Raw genomic sequence first — 17,261 nt, 5'->3', positions numbered from 1 at the left:
CTTGCTGGAGCCAGAAGTCGATTGTGTTGCCCCAAACAACTGTCGGTCACGGTGTACACACTTCTTCCTCTCAAGTTAACGTTTTCCCAGCTAATCTATATGAGGTAATTAAAAATGGTCTAAAAAAGGGGAAAATAGAGAAATGGGAAAAAATTGCGCTTAACGGAGTCGATTTGGACTTCCGGCATGGCACCACCATCGTCGCTCTGTTGTCTGCAACTCTATGCACCGTCCCTTGCTTCTGCTTCCGATGTCCCCCTATCAACTAGGGTTTTTGAAGTTGATGGAAGAGAAGTTTAAATACTTCTGCCCATAAGATCTCAACCGTCCGATCGGATTGATGTGGCATGCGATGGCCCATTCGATCACAAACATGCGAATTGCCAATGTGTGATCCCGCATCAGACTCTTACTAATGTGGCCACCACATGGTGTGACCTAATTGGTCGAGCTGCCACGTGGGTTATTCTATGTGGCTTGTTTTTCTGAAATTGTGGAGTGACCTTTAGTCACTTAAAATCCTTTCAAATGGGTCCTTTTTAATTTGAAAAAGGCCCTAACTCTGAAATTTCATTTCAAGGAAGTCATAATTTAATAATTTTATTTATATTTACATTTCTTAGTGAATTTTGTGATTTTTAATTTAATTAATTCCAACATTTTTTTAAAAATGATTTCTCTCTTAATTAACAAAATTGACTTAGTTTTAAAATTCAGGCAATTATATCCTTCCAATACTCTCCCACGCTAGTTGGTATCAAAGCTTATGCTCCTAAAGAACCAACCATCATTTTATTGTTTTAGCAATCTTGTTCATGAATTAGCAATCAAAGAAATTTGTTCCTAATTCGGTTTACATCCTGCTTTGATTCATATTATTTGTTTAATTTAATTGGTTTTGTGTTTCTATCATTAATAAAAAAATTATAAAATCAAAAAACCAAAAATGTCCTGTTACTCGATGGAAAGCGATGTCCTATTACAAAGCAGATACGAGTGCAATTATATTTAAATTAAAATGCGAAAGTTACATTCATCCCTTACAAAAGTGAAAATACACATATGAGACAGTGAAGTTAGTTATCAAAATATTTACGAACCATGTTCAAGCTACTTCTATAATTACAAAATAATCGTTCTTCAGAGTATAGTGTATTTATGCACTCAACAATCCAAAGATCCATGAACTGATCCAAACAAGCATCGAGGGGCAAGTCAAGAAGCAGAACACTTTCTTCAACGTCATCTGGGGGAGACATATAATATTCTTAGATTTCTTAGGGTTCGACATTATTCTAGGAATGGACTAGTTAGAGAAATATGTGAAACAAATGAATGCGATGCACCAGTATTAATCAAGACATGAGCAAGATGGTTACAAATAGTGTACATACCCTATACTACGTTTGGATTGGCTTCTACATCCTACTGAGTGAGATTGTAAGCCCAGCCTTAGATAGGAGGTCTGGTCTGATTATAGTTCCTTGGGCACTCCCTTGCATAATTTTGGGCGCTGCCACATATGCAGCATGTGTTGTTGAGGCGATAGCAGAGTTGATCCCCATGATCCTGGCCACAATATTGATAGATCTTGCCGCGTCCTGCTGCTGAAACCTGAGGGGGAGTCTGAGTCATTAGCTTAGGTCTCTTGTTCTATTGAACAGGTGCGGTAGGTGTTAGTTTGCGGTGTGAGGTTGAGGACTTGAGGTTCCCTGCTGCTTGAGGGAAGGTGCAAGGCTCCTCTCCACTAATTGTGCCTTGGTCAGAAACGCCGAATAAGTACTGAGCTCGAGCACAAACAACTACTGTCTGATCTCAGGACGGAGACCCCACTTGAACCTTCTAGCCTTCCTGCCTTCATCCATCATGCTCTCAGGAGAATATCGACCCAAATCTAGGAACTTGCGAGTATATTCTGATACAGTCATGTCCCCATAGACCAAGTGTGCAAACTCCATCTTCTTCAGATGTCGGAGATTCTCTGGGAGGTACTTTGCATGAAAGGCAGTCAGGAACTGTTGACAAGTGACTAGAAAGGGTAGGGTGGTCAGCTTGAGTTACCACCAGCGGTTTGTTTCTCCCACCAATATGTAGATAGCAAGGATGACCTTCTGTTCGGGGATCATCCTGAGGGTCTTGAAGGCATTCTCCGTCTCAGATAACCAGAAATCGACATTTTCAAAGGAGGATCCCCCTACAAAAGTAGAAGGATTTAGTCTTTTATACCTTTTTATATAGTCTGCATTCATCATGAGAGGAGCTGGGTCCCCTAGATGAGGGACTGGGTTGGGCTGAGGATGGACTGGCTGGCCCTGCAGTGGTACTTGATGATACAGTGGAGGCACCGGATTGTACTATGGTGGTGCCGGGTGATGCGGTTGTTGAGGCACCGGATCATACTGTGGTGATGCTGGGTGGTACTATGGAGGAGCAAGGTCATATCGAGGTGGCTCGGGATCCTCCCGTTGCAAGGATGGCTCAACATGTGGCAGCAGGGGAGGGTCAGGTAGCTCCCTCCTTTCCTCCCGGGCTTGTTGGGCAGCAATGAGTCTCTCCATCATCTCAAATAACCGGTCAACATCCTCTCTAAGCGAACCCTCATGGGTTGCTCGGTTTAGTGGGGGTCTCCATCTCCTCATCTATCTGTACCTACATTTCATAAGAAATTGTTGAGTGATAATTCATTATTTTTTGTGTTTCCTAAGGATTATGTGTAAGCAATGGATCTGAGAAACACGGCTCTGATACCAACTGTGACGACTCCGGAATGTCCAAAGGAATAAATTATAACTTAAGTGTGGAAGTGAATTAAATAGTTAAGGTTTACATTCCTTACACGTAAACTTAAAGTTCCAAATAGTACTACGGGAATTAACCTTTTGAAAGAAAAAAAAGAAATAAACAAAAAATAAATAAAATTGGTATCTTACTCGCAACCCTCTTATGGATCAGACTCTGGATCCTGGTACTCTTGATATGAAATGGTTAAATAAGGAATGAGCTACACTAACCCAGTAAGAATATCACGCTACTCACCAACACAGAAATGAATGTTGGTAAAAAATCAAAACAACTAATGGAGCACTTAATTAAACAAATATATTTCTTAATAATAAAACCATTTACCATCCACTTACCATAGCAAGATTTACAAAAGCAACTTATAGAGGCAATAACATAGCACTTATCATGATTCCATATGCAATTGGTAACAGGCACACATTATAAATCCATATTCAATAAATTAAACGACAACCTTTCCTTTTATCGGCCTACTGGTATCCATGGGGGTTCATAGGGATGTCTCTGCTATGCGTGAACCCTTTCCTTCAACATTCTCAATTAAACGGCCGTCCCCATACTACGTCCGGTATGAGCACCAAACCACTAAACCTCAATACTCCATTCGGTATGAGGGTGAAACAGACTGTTCCCATACCCCATTCGGTATGAGCGCCAAATTATCAAGTCTTAATACCCCGTCAGGTATGAGACGACATTTACGGTAGGGTTCCCTATTGTAACCGGGCCGTCCACCATCTCCCAAGATATCCAGTAAGGTTGCCGTTTCATCTACTCACTTAATCACACAATTTTTTCGTTTTTCCTTAGTCTCTATTTTCCAAATCAACCGTAATCACTTAAACAAACAAACATGCATCAGAAAATGCAATCATATCTCAGTTTTCCAATTTAACAATAGTCATGTAAGGCAGCAATACATGCATTCAAACCATAAAATCAATAAATCAGATACTATAATGCATTTAAACTGTAAAATAAATCAACAAAGAATAATTTCCGGTTCTGCCTCTATTAGTAACCCATAATTAACTACAGATATTTTCTAAGTTTCACGAAATACAATATTATTAAAAATTAAACTTCAATTCCATAACAGAAGATATGATGAGGGATTTTTACTCAATTTGATGCCCAATAGACTAAACTGTTGACTGTGCCTACTGGCGGTCCCTGGGTTTCCTAAAATTTTTTTCAGGAATCAAAACGCGCTATACATACTTATAATGTCCCAAAAAATCCAAAATCAGCTTCATGATCCAATTTTGGCCAATTCTGGAATTCTGGCATGGCAGCACTGTTGTGCTCCAGCGATGGTGCCGCCGCTCGCGGAGGTGGTCCACCTCAGTTGGCTATTTTTGGCAGATTTTGCTTCAATCTCGTGGCGGCTCATTCGACTCACGTTGCGGTTAGGTGTTTTGCTCTGGTCAACCTGTAGAGAAGGAAATGGTGATCAAAATGGTGGAAAAATTACGCTGAACGAAAATCGAGAAGGGCCTCATCGGAGGTGTTTTGTGAAATTCGTCACGACGGCGACGCCGGACTTTGCCCGCGGTTTTAGCTAATTTGCTGGTTCTTTTGCTCCGATTTGGCCATGAGAGTGTTTAAAATTAAATTTCGAGAAAAAAAAAATGTTTATCTCTTTTAGCAGTCGGAAAGGGCTCTGGTGCGGCGGCAAGTGGCGGCGGCTTGCTTTCTTGGCGGCTGGGTCTTCTTCTCCGGCGAGGGCGTCCAGCGACTAGGTTAGGGTTTGGTGTGAAGAGGGTATTTATATCCATTCTCATTTAATCTGAACCGTCCATCGCATTTGATCTGGACTGTCCGATTGCGATTAAATAGGGAGTGAATCTGGGTCGTTCATTGCGATTTAATCTGGACCGTCTGATCGCGTGTAAATCTGGCCGTCCAATCGTATTTTGGGAGGGAACACATTCAGGCCGTCTGTGCGCGCAGGAAAGGATCTGACTCGTTCGATCACAGGCACACGGGCCTCTTGCGTGGCACCGCGTCAGTGTCCTTTGCCACGCGGCGCGTCTTGGTTCGTCGGGGCTATTGACCGGGCATTCTACGTGGCAAAATTTTTTTAAATTATATTTTGACATCGGATTTCTGATTTTTCTTGTAAAAATACCCAAAAATCTAAATTTTCACCCATTTTTTCCAAAATTATTTTCAATTTCATCATCCATCACATTTCTTTCATTTTTACACTAAATTAAAATAAAAAAATAAAAAAATTATACTTATAATTATTTTAATTTACAATTAAATTAATTTGGGCACTACAAAAATTACAAATCATAAATAAAGTAAGGCAACAAATAAATAAACTTAAATTAAACTTATAAATTACAAAACAAATTTAAAAATATTAAATCATAAGAATTCATAAAGACTGTAAAATTTGAAGAGAATTTGAAGTGAATAAATGTACCATGTGTTTTAATGGCAAATTAATCAAAATTATTTCTAATTTTATAAAAATAATTAAAAAAATTATAACATAAATACACACAAAGTAAACTTAGAATAATCAAATAACAAACAACAATAATAAATTAAATAGGAAAAATTTAAAACATAAAAGTTCAAATAAATTAAGAACAATAAAATGTACCTTGTGTTAGAGGTATGTTAGTCAAAATTAATTGAGACTTTAAGAATAAAATTAAGTTAGTCAAAATCAACGGAGATTTTAGGAATAAAATTAAACATAAATAAATTATTACATAACACACACAAAAATAAACTTAAAATAATCAAACTAACAAAACAACAACAATAAATTAAACAAGAAATTTAAAAATAAAATTTTCAAATAGATTAAATATTTGCATAGAACAAATTAATTAAGATATCAAAACACATAATAAACAAAAGAAAATTTCAAATGCTCACCAAAACTAAATATTTAAATACATTAGAACAGTATGACTAAAATTCATGGGTGATGAACCTTGCCTATGGGTAGATGAAAGCCTTTCCAGACATGGTTAGAATACATGTTTTTTATTGGGTCACTTGGTAAAGGATTGTTGTGATTAATTTGCTGCATGAGTATTGTATCTCTGCCCATGAGGTACTGAGAATCCTTATCCCACAATGGTACTAGCTATGTTAGTGACACTGCGCTTAAGAACAATAATTGATAAACAGAACTAGAAATTATCAAAAAGTAAAAGAACAAAAATAATTATCAAATAAAACCTTATAAAACTTGAACTCTAATATAGATAAATTACGATAAGATGCGTGATATTAAAAAAAAAAAAATAAAATAGAGTTAGGAAAATTTTAAGAATAGGACCAGTTAATTAATAAGAAGGAAATAAGAAAGAAATTGTGACCCCCTGAACCTATTCGGATGCATGTATTTTAAATTTCAAATTTATTTTAAATTTACGATTAAAATTTTATGTGTTTTTTTTACAATTTAAAAATTATATTAAAAATTTGTTAAAAAACGTAAAACAAAAGAAAAACTAGAAGAAAAGCAAAAGAAGGGGGAAAATACCTTGCGAGCAAAACCCCGTGGGACATGCCCGCGTGAGCACTCAAGCCTTTTAGGAAAAGGTCCTACGCCTGTGCACCCGAGGCCTACACATCCATATGCCTGCGGGATTATAACATCCCAAATCTTTTGTACTTAAACGTGGTATTAAACTCTATTATTTGGGTCTCATGGTCATTTAATTCTATTGGTATTTTGCTTTAAGGTTATTTTTATTTTTATTAATAAATTTAAATTATTCTTAAATTAGTTTAAATTGCATTATTATATTTTTCGAAAATAGAAAAAAAGAGAAGAAAAATTAGAAAATGAGGAAAAATTCTCAAAAATTTGCAGGAAATGACCCATGACACTGTGCACGTTGCATCGCACAGTCAGCATGCTAATAGCCTGAGTGCAGCGTTGTGCGTGCAGGTGTGCACGCAATCGGCCTGCGCGTAGGCACTATACGCACATGTTTGTGCACTGTGCGCGGAGATGTGCACGCAAGGTAGTCCCCTACGCACAACACGCACTGGCCATGTGTGCTGACACCACGTGGACCCGCCTTCTGCTGCGCGGGCATGCCTCCTGCTGCACAAACATGCCTCTCCTGCTGTGCGGACATGCCTTTCCTGTTGCACGGACATACTTTCCATGCTTGACATGGCTCATCTGCGGTCTTTTCCTCCACCTACCCGCCACTTGTCCCCTACGGATGATTGCTACGTAGCGCACATCTAAAGCTCATTCTATGGCTATTTAAAAAGCCTTTCCCCTTAACCTTTTCCCACCATTTTTCATTCTTCCGTTTTTAGAAATTTAGGGAGAGAAAAAGGAGTTTAGAAAGAGAAAAAAAGCAAGAAGGAAGATAAAAGAGTGAGATTTCTTAAAGACTGTTAAAAAGCCTTTTCTTTCCCTTCCAAAAGATAAATCAAACTACGATTATGGTAAGGGGTTCTTTGATATTTTATCTTACATTTCTAAGTTAATTTTTCAAGAAAAGATAAATTGAAATGTTGAGGGCTTTGACACATGGATCTTTATTGTGATAGTTTATTATTTATTCTGAGTATGAAATATGGAATGTTAAGCATGATACGTGAAAAACATGATGTTTGGAAATGCATGTGGGTTGGCCCTTTGTCTTTGCCAATGGGTATCGGCGAAGATGGTTGTTTTAGTAGGCTTTAGCCTGAGAGGATGACCCAAAGGTCAAGTCCAGGTGAAAAGGGGCCTTGGGCCAGATATGTAATCTCCACTAGATTTTAAAGATATGAATGTTATGAATGAATGACAAATATGAAAGAGAAAAGAATGAAAATCCGTTTAACTTTTATCTCTAAGGTGTTTTTGTCTCTCCCTAGTTTGAAGATGAAATATTGGTGAACCACTTCCTGTGAATTCGCTTTGATGAGAGTGGATTCATGGTATGATATATAGGGCTACAGTGGCGGCATACGTCCATTGTCATATATTATACCCAATATGAAAATAGAATTGACCCAACATGGAAATAAAACTGATTGGTCATTCATAACAGTAGTTGGGGATCCCCTCTGTCCTCAGTAGATATATGTTGGAACAGTTTTGCACAGAGGTCGATAAAAGACTTAAATAAAACACAAATATGACAAGGATAGTTATTGATACTCTATGTTGATTTTGTATGGTGGTTCTTCTATTTTAACCTAATTTTATTGTGTTTTTAGTTTGTTCAACTTGTTTATGTTATAATATTTGATTATGTTTGACTCTATATTTCTCTACCTTTACTATTAAACATGTTGATGATGTCTATATAGTTTTCTTAAAAAAAAATGAGTCTTTTTTTAAATATTTGAACTAAACTCATCTTGCGATGAACTTCTGAGATGAGTTATTTAATTAAGAAATGACATTTTATTTTAAAGTTAATCACCTTTATAAACCTTAATTATGTAGTTTAAATACTATTTTCCTAACTGAATTATATAGAATTCATCCCTAATTCATGCCCCCTTCAAATTGTCCGTACTCTGATGAGACTTGTTTGTAATTAGTCAAATGACTCCTATTTTTGTATATTCTTATTTTGGTAGCTAATCTTTGGCTTTAAGTGTAAAATGAATCTATGTTGTAATGGATTTCTATTTTTTGCTGCATATATATATATATCTCATTATTTGCACTCATATCTACTTTTTTTATCAAGCTCCCTTTTACTCCACCAGCTATGTAGGATGTTATAGAAATTGTGCCCGTATGTCCCTCACATACCAAAAGCTGGTCTGCCACTATTTCACCTGCCTCTTCTGCCACTTGGCGTGCATGCAAGCCCTCCCCCACCAGCTGGTCTGCCACTTAGGTCGATTAACGACTCCCTTTTCTTGCATGTGATCCAGCAGATCACATTGCTTCCCATTTTGGTATTTAAGCTGCCCTTCTTTCCTTCTTTTCTTCACTTCATTTTTTTACTCCTCCACTTGAAAATAATAAGAAAACTTGAGAGAGATAGCTAGCTTGAGAGCACTGTGAAACGTCTTTCCTCCACTGTAGAAAGTTTTCACCATGTTTTTCTTCCCTTCCCCACACAGGAAGTTATTCATCCCCGACTTTCTCTTTGCCTATGGTGCTAATACACTCGCACATATAAGCTTCTATTCTATTTTGATGGCAGAAAAAGATCTTGCAGCTCCTCGGAAGGCTGATTTGCTGCTGTCTTCTTCTTCCCCTTAACCCAAAAGTTTCTCATTCCTTTAGAAGATGTTTTAATTTGTCAATTTATAAGAGATTTAATATTTCTTTTTACGCTTCTATTGAGCTTTTTAGGATTTAAAATTATTTAAAAATCAAAATGCATGCAAGTATGTTGATTTGTTTCATGCTTGTGTGTGTTTGATACTTTAAACCGCATTTCATCAAATGTTTGGTGAAGTTTTGGATTGTTGATTGAAAGAGAATAAGCTTCAAAGGAGGCTCTGTGAATGAACAAACTTAGAGAGAGAAAGTTGAGGAGAGAGAAGGCAGCAAAACAGAGCAAGCTTATGCAACTGCCTCTGTTTTGCTGTTCTGAAGAGGCGTGCTTTTTCTGGAGAGAATAATTATTCTTTTCTTTATTTCATAATATATATAGCAATACAAATTTAAACAGATTACATCAACCAATCGATCAAATCAGATCGTTCGAAAATTATGCATACACATCGTATGGAATTTTACGTATCCTTTCGTAAAACATCCTCACGGTAGATTTTCATTTTTTGAATTTAACCTTAACAGAAAAAATCATTAATTTTAACACTCCCTCTTAATGATTTTTTTCACCAATCCCCACCTTTTCCCGCAAATCGTCAAATTTAACTTTAGACAGGGCCTTGGTTAGAATGTCCGCAAGCTGATCATCAGTGGAGCAATGTATCAACTTTATTTCTTGATTCCTTTCAGCCTCACGTATAGCATGATACTTAATGTTGATGTGTTTAGTTCTTCCGTGTATTACTGGATTTTTCGCAATGGCAATTGCGGACTTGTTGTCTACATACAACACTGTAGGTGTTTGTTTGTCCAACTTAAGATCGTTGAACACCTTCCTTAACCAAATTGCTTGGTTAGTTGCTGTAGCTGCAGCTACATACTCAGCCTCCGCTGTGGACTGAGCCACAGTATCCTGTTTGTTAGATGTCCATGAAAAAACACCGGAGCCTAGTTTGAACAAGTACCCAGTTGTGCTACGTGCATCTTCTACACTTCCTGCCCAGTCACTGTCACTGTAGCCGACTAATCCACCCTCAGCTCTTGCTTTGAATTGAACATCAAAATTCCAGGTTCCTTTCAAGTACCTCAGCACATGTTTGGCAGCTTGTAAGTGTGATTCCCTCGGTCAAGCCATGTACTTTGAAAGTAAAATCACTGCAAACAAAATGTCTGGTCTGGTAGCTGTGAGATACAGAAGGCTCCCAATCAGACTTTCTTCAACTTTGCTACCTTTCTCGTCCTTTGACAATTTCAGGTTGGACACCAGTGGTGTAGATACTGATTTACAGTGATTCATGTTGAATTTATTTAGAATTTCTTTGGCATACTTGCCTTGTGAAAGAAAAATACCCAAGCTACTTTGTTGAATCTCCATTCCCAAGAAGTAGGTAGCTTCCCCAAGATCAGACATCTCAAATTCCTTTTCCAATTTCAGCTTGAACTCTATCATTTTCCTTTTGTTGCTGCCTGTCACCAGTATATCATCAACATATACTGCAGTGATAAGTCGGTTTTCATATCTATTCACATACAGTGTGTTTTCTGTCATGCTTCTCTCAAACCCACAGTGAAGTAAGTATGTATTTAACTTATCATACTAGGCTCGTGGAGTCTGTTTGAGGCCGTATAGGGCCTTGTGAAGAAGATAGACGTGACTCTCCTTTCCAAGTTGAATAAACCCCGGTGGCTGCTTAACATAAATTTCTTCATTCAGTTTACCATTCAAGAAGGCCGATTTCACATCCAAGTGCATCACACTCCAACCAAACTGAGCTGCCATGGCCAGAATGACTCTAATTGTTTCATATCTGGCCACAGGAGCAAAGGTTTCTGTGTAGTCGATTCCTGGAAGCTGGGAGTATCCCTTTGCCACAAGCCGTGCCTTGTGCTTGTTTGTTGTCCCGTCCGGATTGAGTTTCACTTTGAACACCCATTTTACTCCAATTGGTTTTTTGTTTGTACTTAATTTTACCAGAGACCAAGTATTGTTTTTGTCAATCATCCTTATTTCCTCTTCCATGGCAAGTCTCCACTCTTGCTACTGAAATGCTTCCTCAACAGAGGAAGGTTCTTTTGAGGCAAAGCTGTACCTTTCGTAGATGTCAACTAGACTTTTCAATTTTATTTTCCCTTCTACTTCACCTTCTTCACCTTCTTCACCTTCTTCACCTTCTTCACCTTCTTCACCTTCTTCATCTTCTTCATCTTCTTCATCTTATTCATCACTCTGAGTTGGGTTTGATACCGTCATTGATTTCTTTCCTTCTTGAACTGTGACACAGTCTCTTTCGACTTTCAGCTTCTCCCAATTCCAGTAGCTATTTTCATCCACCGTTACATTTCTTCGAATCATAAGCTTGTTGGTTTTTAGGTTTAGAACTCTATATGCTTTTGCTTCAGTACTGTATCCCAAAAATACTCCAACTCAGCCTTCATTTATAGCTTGGATCTCCTGTCATCTGAGACATGGCAGTAGCACACGGATCCAAACACCTTTAGATACTTAGTTGATGGTTTAATGCCACTCCAGGCCTCCGCCGGTGTCATCTGCTTTAGGTAGGTGCTTGTCAGCAAGCATGCTTCTTGCCATTTCCACAATGGTTCTGTTCTTCCTCTCTGAGACACCATTTTGTTGAGGAGAGTATGGTGCCGTGAGCTGCCTTTTGATCCCATTCTTAGAACAGAAATCATTGAATTGGCTGGAATTGAATTCAAGCCCATTATCTGTCCTTAGGCACTTCAGTACACTGCCATTTTCCTTCTCTACAATAGCCTTGAACTTCTTGAATTCACCAAAAATTTGAGCTTTATTCTGCAGGAAACAAACCCAAATCATTCTGAAAAAATCATCTATGAACAAGCCAAAATACCTGCAACCACTCATGGAGTTTTCTGTCATTGGACCACAAATGTCCGAATGAATAAGTGCCAGCTTGTCTTTTGCTCTCCAATCTGCTTGCGAAGGAAAAGAATTCCTTGCCAATTTCCCCATATGACATGCACCACATATTGTCTCAGTAACTGCAATATTTGGGAAGTCCTTGGTTAGACCTCCATTCTGCAATTGTTGTAGTCCAGTCGCATGAAAATGGCCAAGGCGCCTGTGCCAAATCTCACCTTCAGTTACAGAGGCAACACTGGCCTTCTCAACTACTTCTCTGAGTTTCAAGGAGTAGACTTGATTCTTCTTTTGGATGGAAGCAATCAAGCGATTCTTAGGATCACATATCCTGCAGCAGTTATCCTTGAATCCAACCGAGTAGCCTCGATCAGTAATCTGATTCACACTGAGAAGATTCTGTGAGAGGGTAGGAACAAAATTTACATCAGTGATAAGTTTCCTACCTTCCTTGATTTCAATGGCTATGTTGCCTTTGCTCTTGATGGTTTCCAGCATACCATTTCTAAGTCGGACCTGGCCTGTGATTATTCTGTCAAGTGATACGAATAAGCCCTCATCCTTGCACATGTGGAAGGTGCATCCACTGTCTACCACCCAGAGAGTATCATCCTTCATTGGCAGCCTACTTAGTGCAACGAGAATTGTGTCACTTGGCTCACAGGACACCTTGGTGATATTGGCTTGTAGTTGTTCCTGCTTTGGTTGTGATCCTTCCTTCTTCTGTTTTTGTCTACAGAATCTTTCCTTGTGACTAAGCCTTTTGCAAAAATTGCACCGAACGGTTTTTTTTCCCTTGTACCAGCACTCATTTTCAGAATGATTTGTCAAAGAATAGATACTGCACCCAGAATATTTCTTTTGTTTACTGGGATTTTGGTTTCCAGTTTGATTCCATTCACTCCTTCTTCCTTGATTCTGTGTTGAAGAGCTGCCTTTGTTCTGAGTTGAAATTAAAGCTCCCTCAGTATGTTGTCGAACATGCATATTTACCCGTTGCTCACTGGATTGAAGCTTGTTTATCAGCTCAGCCGAGGAGATATTCTCAATGTCTACAAGCTCCTCCAAGGATGAAATTTTAGACTCGAATTTGGGGGGCAAGCTAATAAGAATTTGCTCTACTACCCTTGATTCTGGAAAATCCTCCCCTAGGAGTCTCATTTTGTTTACCACGTCCGAGAGTTTGGATGCATAGTCCTTCACTGATTTATTTTCCTGTATTCTGAGTAATGCAAACTCACTCTTCAGTCTCAGGATTTTTACCTTCCTGCTTCTGACTCCCCCATCGAACTCTTCCTTAAGTTTTTCCCAAGCAGCCTTTGGTGATTCGAAGTTCATAATCCTTGAAAATACCCTCTCCGAAATGGCCGAGAAAAGGCAAGTAATTGCCTTTGGTTTCTTGGCTTTATCTTCCTCGTGCCTTCTAATTTGGTTTATAGTGGCAGTGTCCCCTGGTGGAAGAGGATCACTGTCATCCAGTATAACATCCCACAGACTTAAGGCTTTCAGATGAGCTCTCATTTTGATTGCCCATACATGGTAGTTTTCTCAATTGAAGTGTGGAGGAAGTGTTGTTCCAGTGGATGTCATTGGATTTTTGAGGGTATATTGATTTACAGGTCCCTTAAGATAACAGCTCTGATACCACTTGTTGATTGAAAGAGAATAAGCTTCAAAGGAGGCTCTGTGAATGAACAAACTTAGAGAGAGAAAGTTGAGGAGAGAGAGGGCAGCAAAACAGAGCAAGCTTATGCAACTGCCTCTGTTTTGCTGTTCTGAAGAGGCGTGCTTTTTCTGAAGAGTATAATCATTCTTCTCTTTATTTCATCATATATATATAATAATACAAATTTAAACGGATTATATCAACCAATCGATCAAATCAGATTGTCCGAAAATCATGCATACACATCGCATGGGATTTTACGTATCCTTCCGTGAAACATCCTCACGGTGGATTTCCATTTTTTGAATTTAACCTTAACAGAAAAAATCATTAATTTTAACATGGATGCCTAAATGTTGTTGTGTTAATGCATGCTTAAAAATGAGAAAGAATGCATGAAATGTACAAAGGAAATGAAGAAAAATTTACTCTGGACAGGTTGGGGCACCAAGGTGCCGAAGGATGATTGCAGTTCATGGTTGTGCCACGTCTGTGTGTGCGAGGGACACTATCCCTGTGACACCCCTGAACATGTCTAGTATCAAATTTCGTATTTTATTTTGTTCTAATTTTTAATTTGACATTTAAGATATTGTTATGGGTAATTTAAATTATTTTAGCCAAAAGAGTATTTACAAATTTTAAATAAAAAAAAAAAGACCCACGTGTAAGCCACGCGCGAAAAACATCCATGTGCCTACAGCACTACACGTAAAGGAACTATGTTGCACATCCCATTGCGGACCAAAGTTGGTCCGTCTGCAGCCCGACCCGCCACGGCTGCCATATGGCATGCATGGACACCATGATGGGATGGTCGGTCAGCCACTAAGGCCGATCAATGGCCAAAGGATGTTACATGTGATCCGTCGGATCACATGCATTCTTCCATTGGTATTTAAAGCATATTTTGGTTCTCTTCCTCATTTTTCATTTTTCATGTATTCTCTTCCTGTTCTTCTTCACTTAACCAAGAAAAAGAGATACTAGAGAGAGAGAGAGTTGCTAACTGAGGATGACACACGAGGGTATGGAGAGGATCAAATCAACTCCTATAACCCATACAACATATATAATATTGAAACTTAACCACCTAGAAAACCCCTCCCTCCCTTTACTTGAATCTACAACACTTGATAGACATGTATAAACAAGAACTAGGAAATTAAAACAAGAAAAGAAAAAATGTCACAGATTTACTAATAAATTGATTCCTACTTCTTGGCTCAACAAGTCTTTTGAAGACTCATGCTGCTTGAAGAACTTGAAGAAGCTAAAGAAATTAGTAAAATGTTAATTTTGAAGAAAAACCAAAATTTTCAATTTTATTTTTCTCAAGTGAATTGTGTTTACAACCTATGAGTAAAGACATTTATATAGGCTTTTCCCAAGATAATTCTAAGTGATTACAAATACTTGAAAATTATGAAAATAATATTCTATCATAATCTAGAATTTAAATTAAATATTCAAATAAATTTAAAGGATAGACTTTACATTAAATTAATTAAAAAATATTAAAAAAAATGCTGACATTATCCCATGTGTTTTTTTATGTAAAACATATGGGAAACTTAAAAAAAAAAACATGTGAAAAGTGTGAAGGTGGAGTCCAAGAAGGACTCAAGGAGAAAAGAAGCTCGGTCAGGTTATAGGTCACCTTTGCGGGTAGCAAGCGTAGGTCGACTGAGGAAGGGCACGCAGGTTAGGTGGAACAGGCCAATGGATTGGGCCTGCATGCTGGGTATTTGGCCGTTGAACGTGCACCTAGATTGGCTGCGGATTGGGCGCCTAGCCGATTAGGCTATGATATAATTAAATTTTATAGATATTTTTCTATTTATATGAGTTGATTTTGATTGATTTTTGCCACATATGCTGTTGGATTGTCTTTGGCACTCTTCAAGAATGATTTTGGGACTTGGAAGAAAATTAAAGTGGATTGGAATAAGATTTGGTCAAAAAAGGGTTGAAACATAAAGATGTAGGAGATATGGCCATAACACATGACTATGTGTTATAGAGCCAACGTTTCTGTTTCTAAAGAGGAGCGAGACACGGCCGTGTGCCCTATACTGGGTTAACACACAGCCACGTGTTAGAAGACAGTGTTTCTGTTTTGCTCAGTGAAAAAGACACGGCCGTGTCTCTGGGAGACACAGTTGTGTCGTGTCTAAAGCTGAAAATTGACGTAATTTCGAGGAAGACATGGCCGTGGGACATGCCAGATCAGAATATTAGGTCTTAAATTATAACAAAAAATGAGGAGCCCAAATAAAAGGATGGAATTGGAGGAGAAAAGAGAGGACTATTGTAGACATCAAGAGCTTCTTCTAGTCGGTTACTCTTAATTGTTTCATGTTTTCTTTAGATTTTATTCTTGTAATTTTCTTTAAAATGTGTAACTAAACTCTTTTGTTGGGATCTTTGATGGAAACTTTAAGCTATACTTTGTGATTTCCTTATTTAATCTATGAAAGGCTTTTTTTCCAATCCCTATGTGTTATCTTGTGGCTTAATAAATAAATAGATTGGTCACCTATTTATTTACTTATGATGAATGATTGGATTGAGAGATTGATTATTCATTAGAATATCAAGTTAGCACAATAGATTGAATGTGAGTAGAGATACTTGACATCGATCTATATATTTAATGAAATGTTAATGCACCGATTCATACTAATCCATAGAGATATGTGTGTTATTATGAAGTAGGTAGGTTAATTGATCTTGAGAAAGAGATTACTACATGATTGAATGAAATTGGGAGAAAGTTCTGGTTGTAGATTGAATTAAGAAAATTCATAGTTGAACTTAGGATGGATTCTAAGATCTTAACCGTTATTATATCTTGATTGTTAATTAATCATAGTTTATTGTTTCTTTTTATTATTAAGTTTTACTTTATACTCATTCTCTTAGTCATTGGCCAAATAATATCAATTAGTTGTGATTCTAGTAATTATTATATTAGTCCTCGTGAGACGATATCCGAATTCACTGCTTTAGTATGTGTTCGAACTAGTGCACTTGCTAGGTGAGTTCATATCACAACAAGTTTTTGGCGTCGCTGCCGGGGACTAATACTAGCAATATTAGACTTGACTTATTTTTATTAATTTGGTACTTTTACCTTAGTTTTTTTTATTTTGCTAGCTATTTACAGGGAGTTCCGTAGTGCATGACCAGAAGCAGCGAAAAGATATTGATTTTTGACCCAGAAATTGAGAGGACTTGCCATATACTAAGAGCACAAGCAAGAAGTAGATGACTCCAGTCTCATGTCATAAATTGATTGAGAAGAGGAACAACAACAATGGGTGACGAACCAGAAGGGCGAAGAGAGCAAACAATGATAGATTATGCTATTCCATCTCTTATTAGAATTGAACCAAGTGTCACGAGGCTGGCTGTAGCAGCTAATAACTTTGAGATTAAGCCAACCATCATCCAGATAATTCAATAAAGTGTACACTTTTTTATATTCCGAGCTGAAGATCCTAATGAGTACATTGCTAATTTTTTGGAAATTTACGACACTTTCAAGCACAATGGAGTGAGCAATGATGCAATCCAATTGAGGCTCTTCCCTTTCTCATTGAAAGATAGATATAAGGCTTAGTAAATTCGTTACCAGCTGGTTCCATCACTACTTGGGAGGACAT

At 37.8% G+C, this 17,261-nt stretch overlaps 1 long non-coding RNA gene across 1 annotated transcript in view; it reads left to right on the top strand.

The window, feature by feature from the left end:
• The window catches only part of LOC110811482 (uncharacterized), a 65,357-nt gene that overhangs the window by 25,266 nt on the left and 22,830 nt on the right, over positions 1 to 17,261 (top strand). The window lies entirely within an intron of this gene.

This window comes from Carica papaya, chromosome 1 (genome assembly GCF_054855325.1).
Source record: "Carica papaya isolate Zhongbai chromosome 1, ASM5485532v1, whole genome shotgun sequence".
NCBI classification, from domain to species: domain Eukaryota; kingdom Viridiplantae; phylum Streptophyta; class Magnoliopsida; order Brassicales; family Caricaceae; genus Carica; species Carica papaya.
The sequence above is the reverse complement of the archived record's forward strand: the minus strand, read 5'-3'. Positions and strand labels throughout refer to the sequence as shown.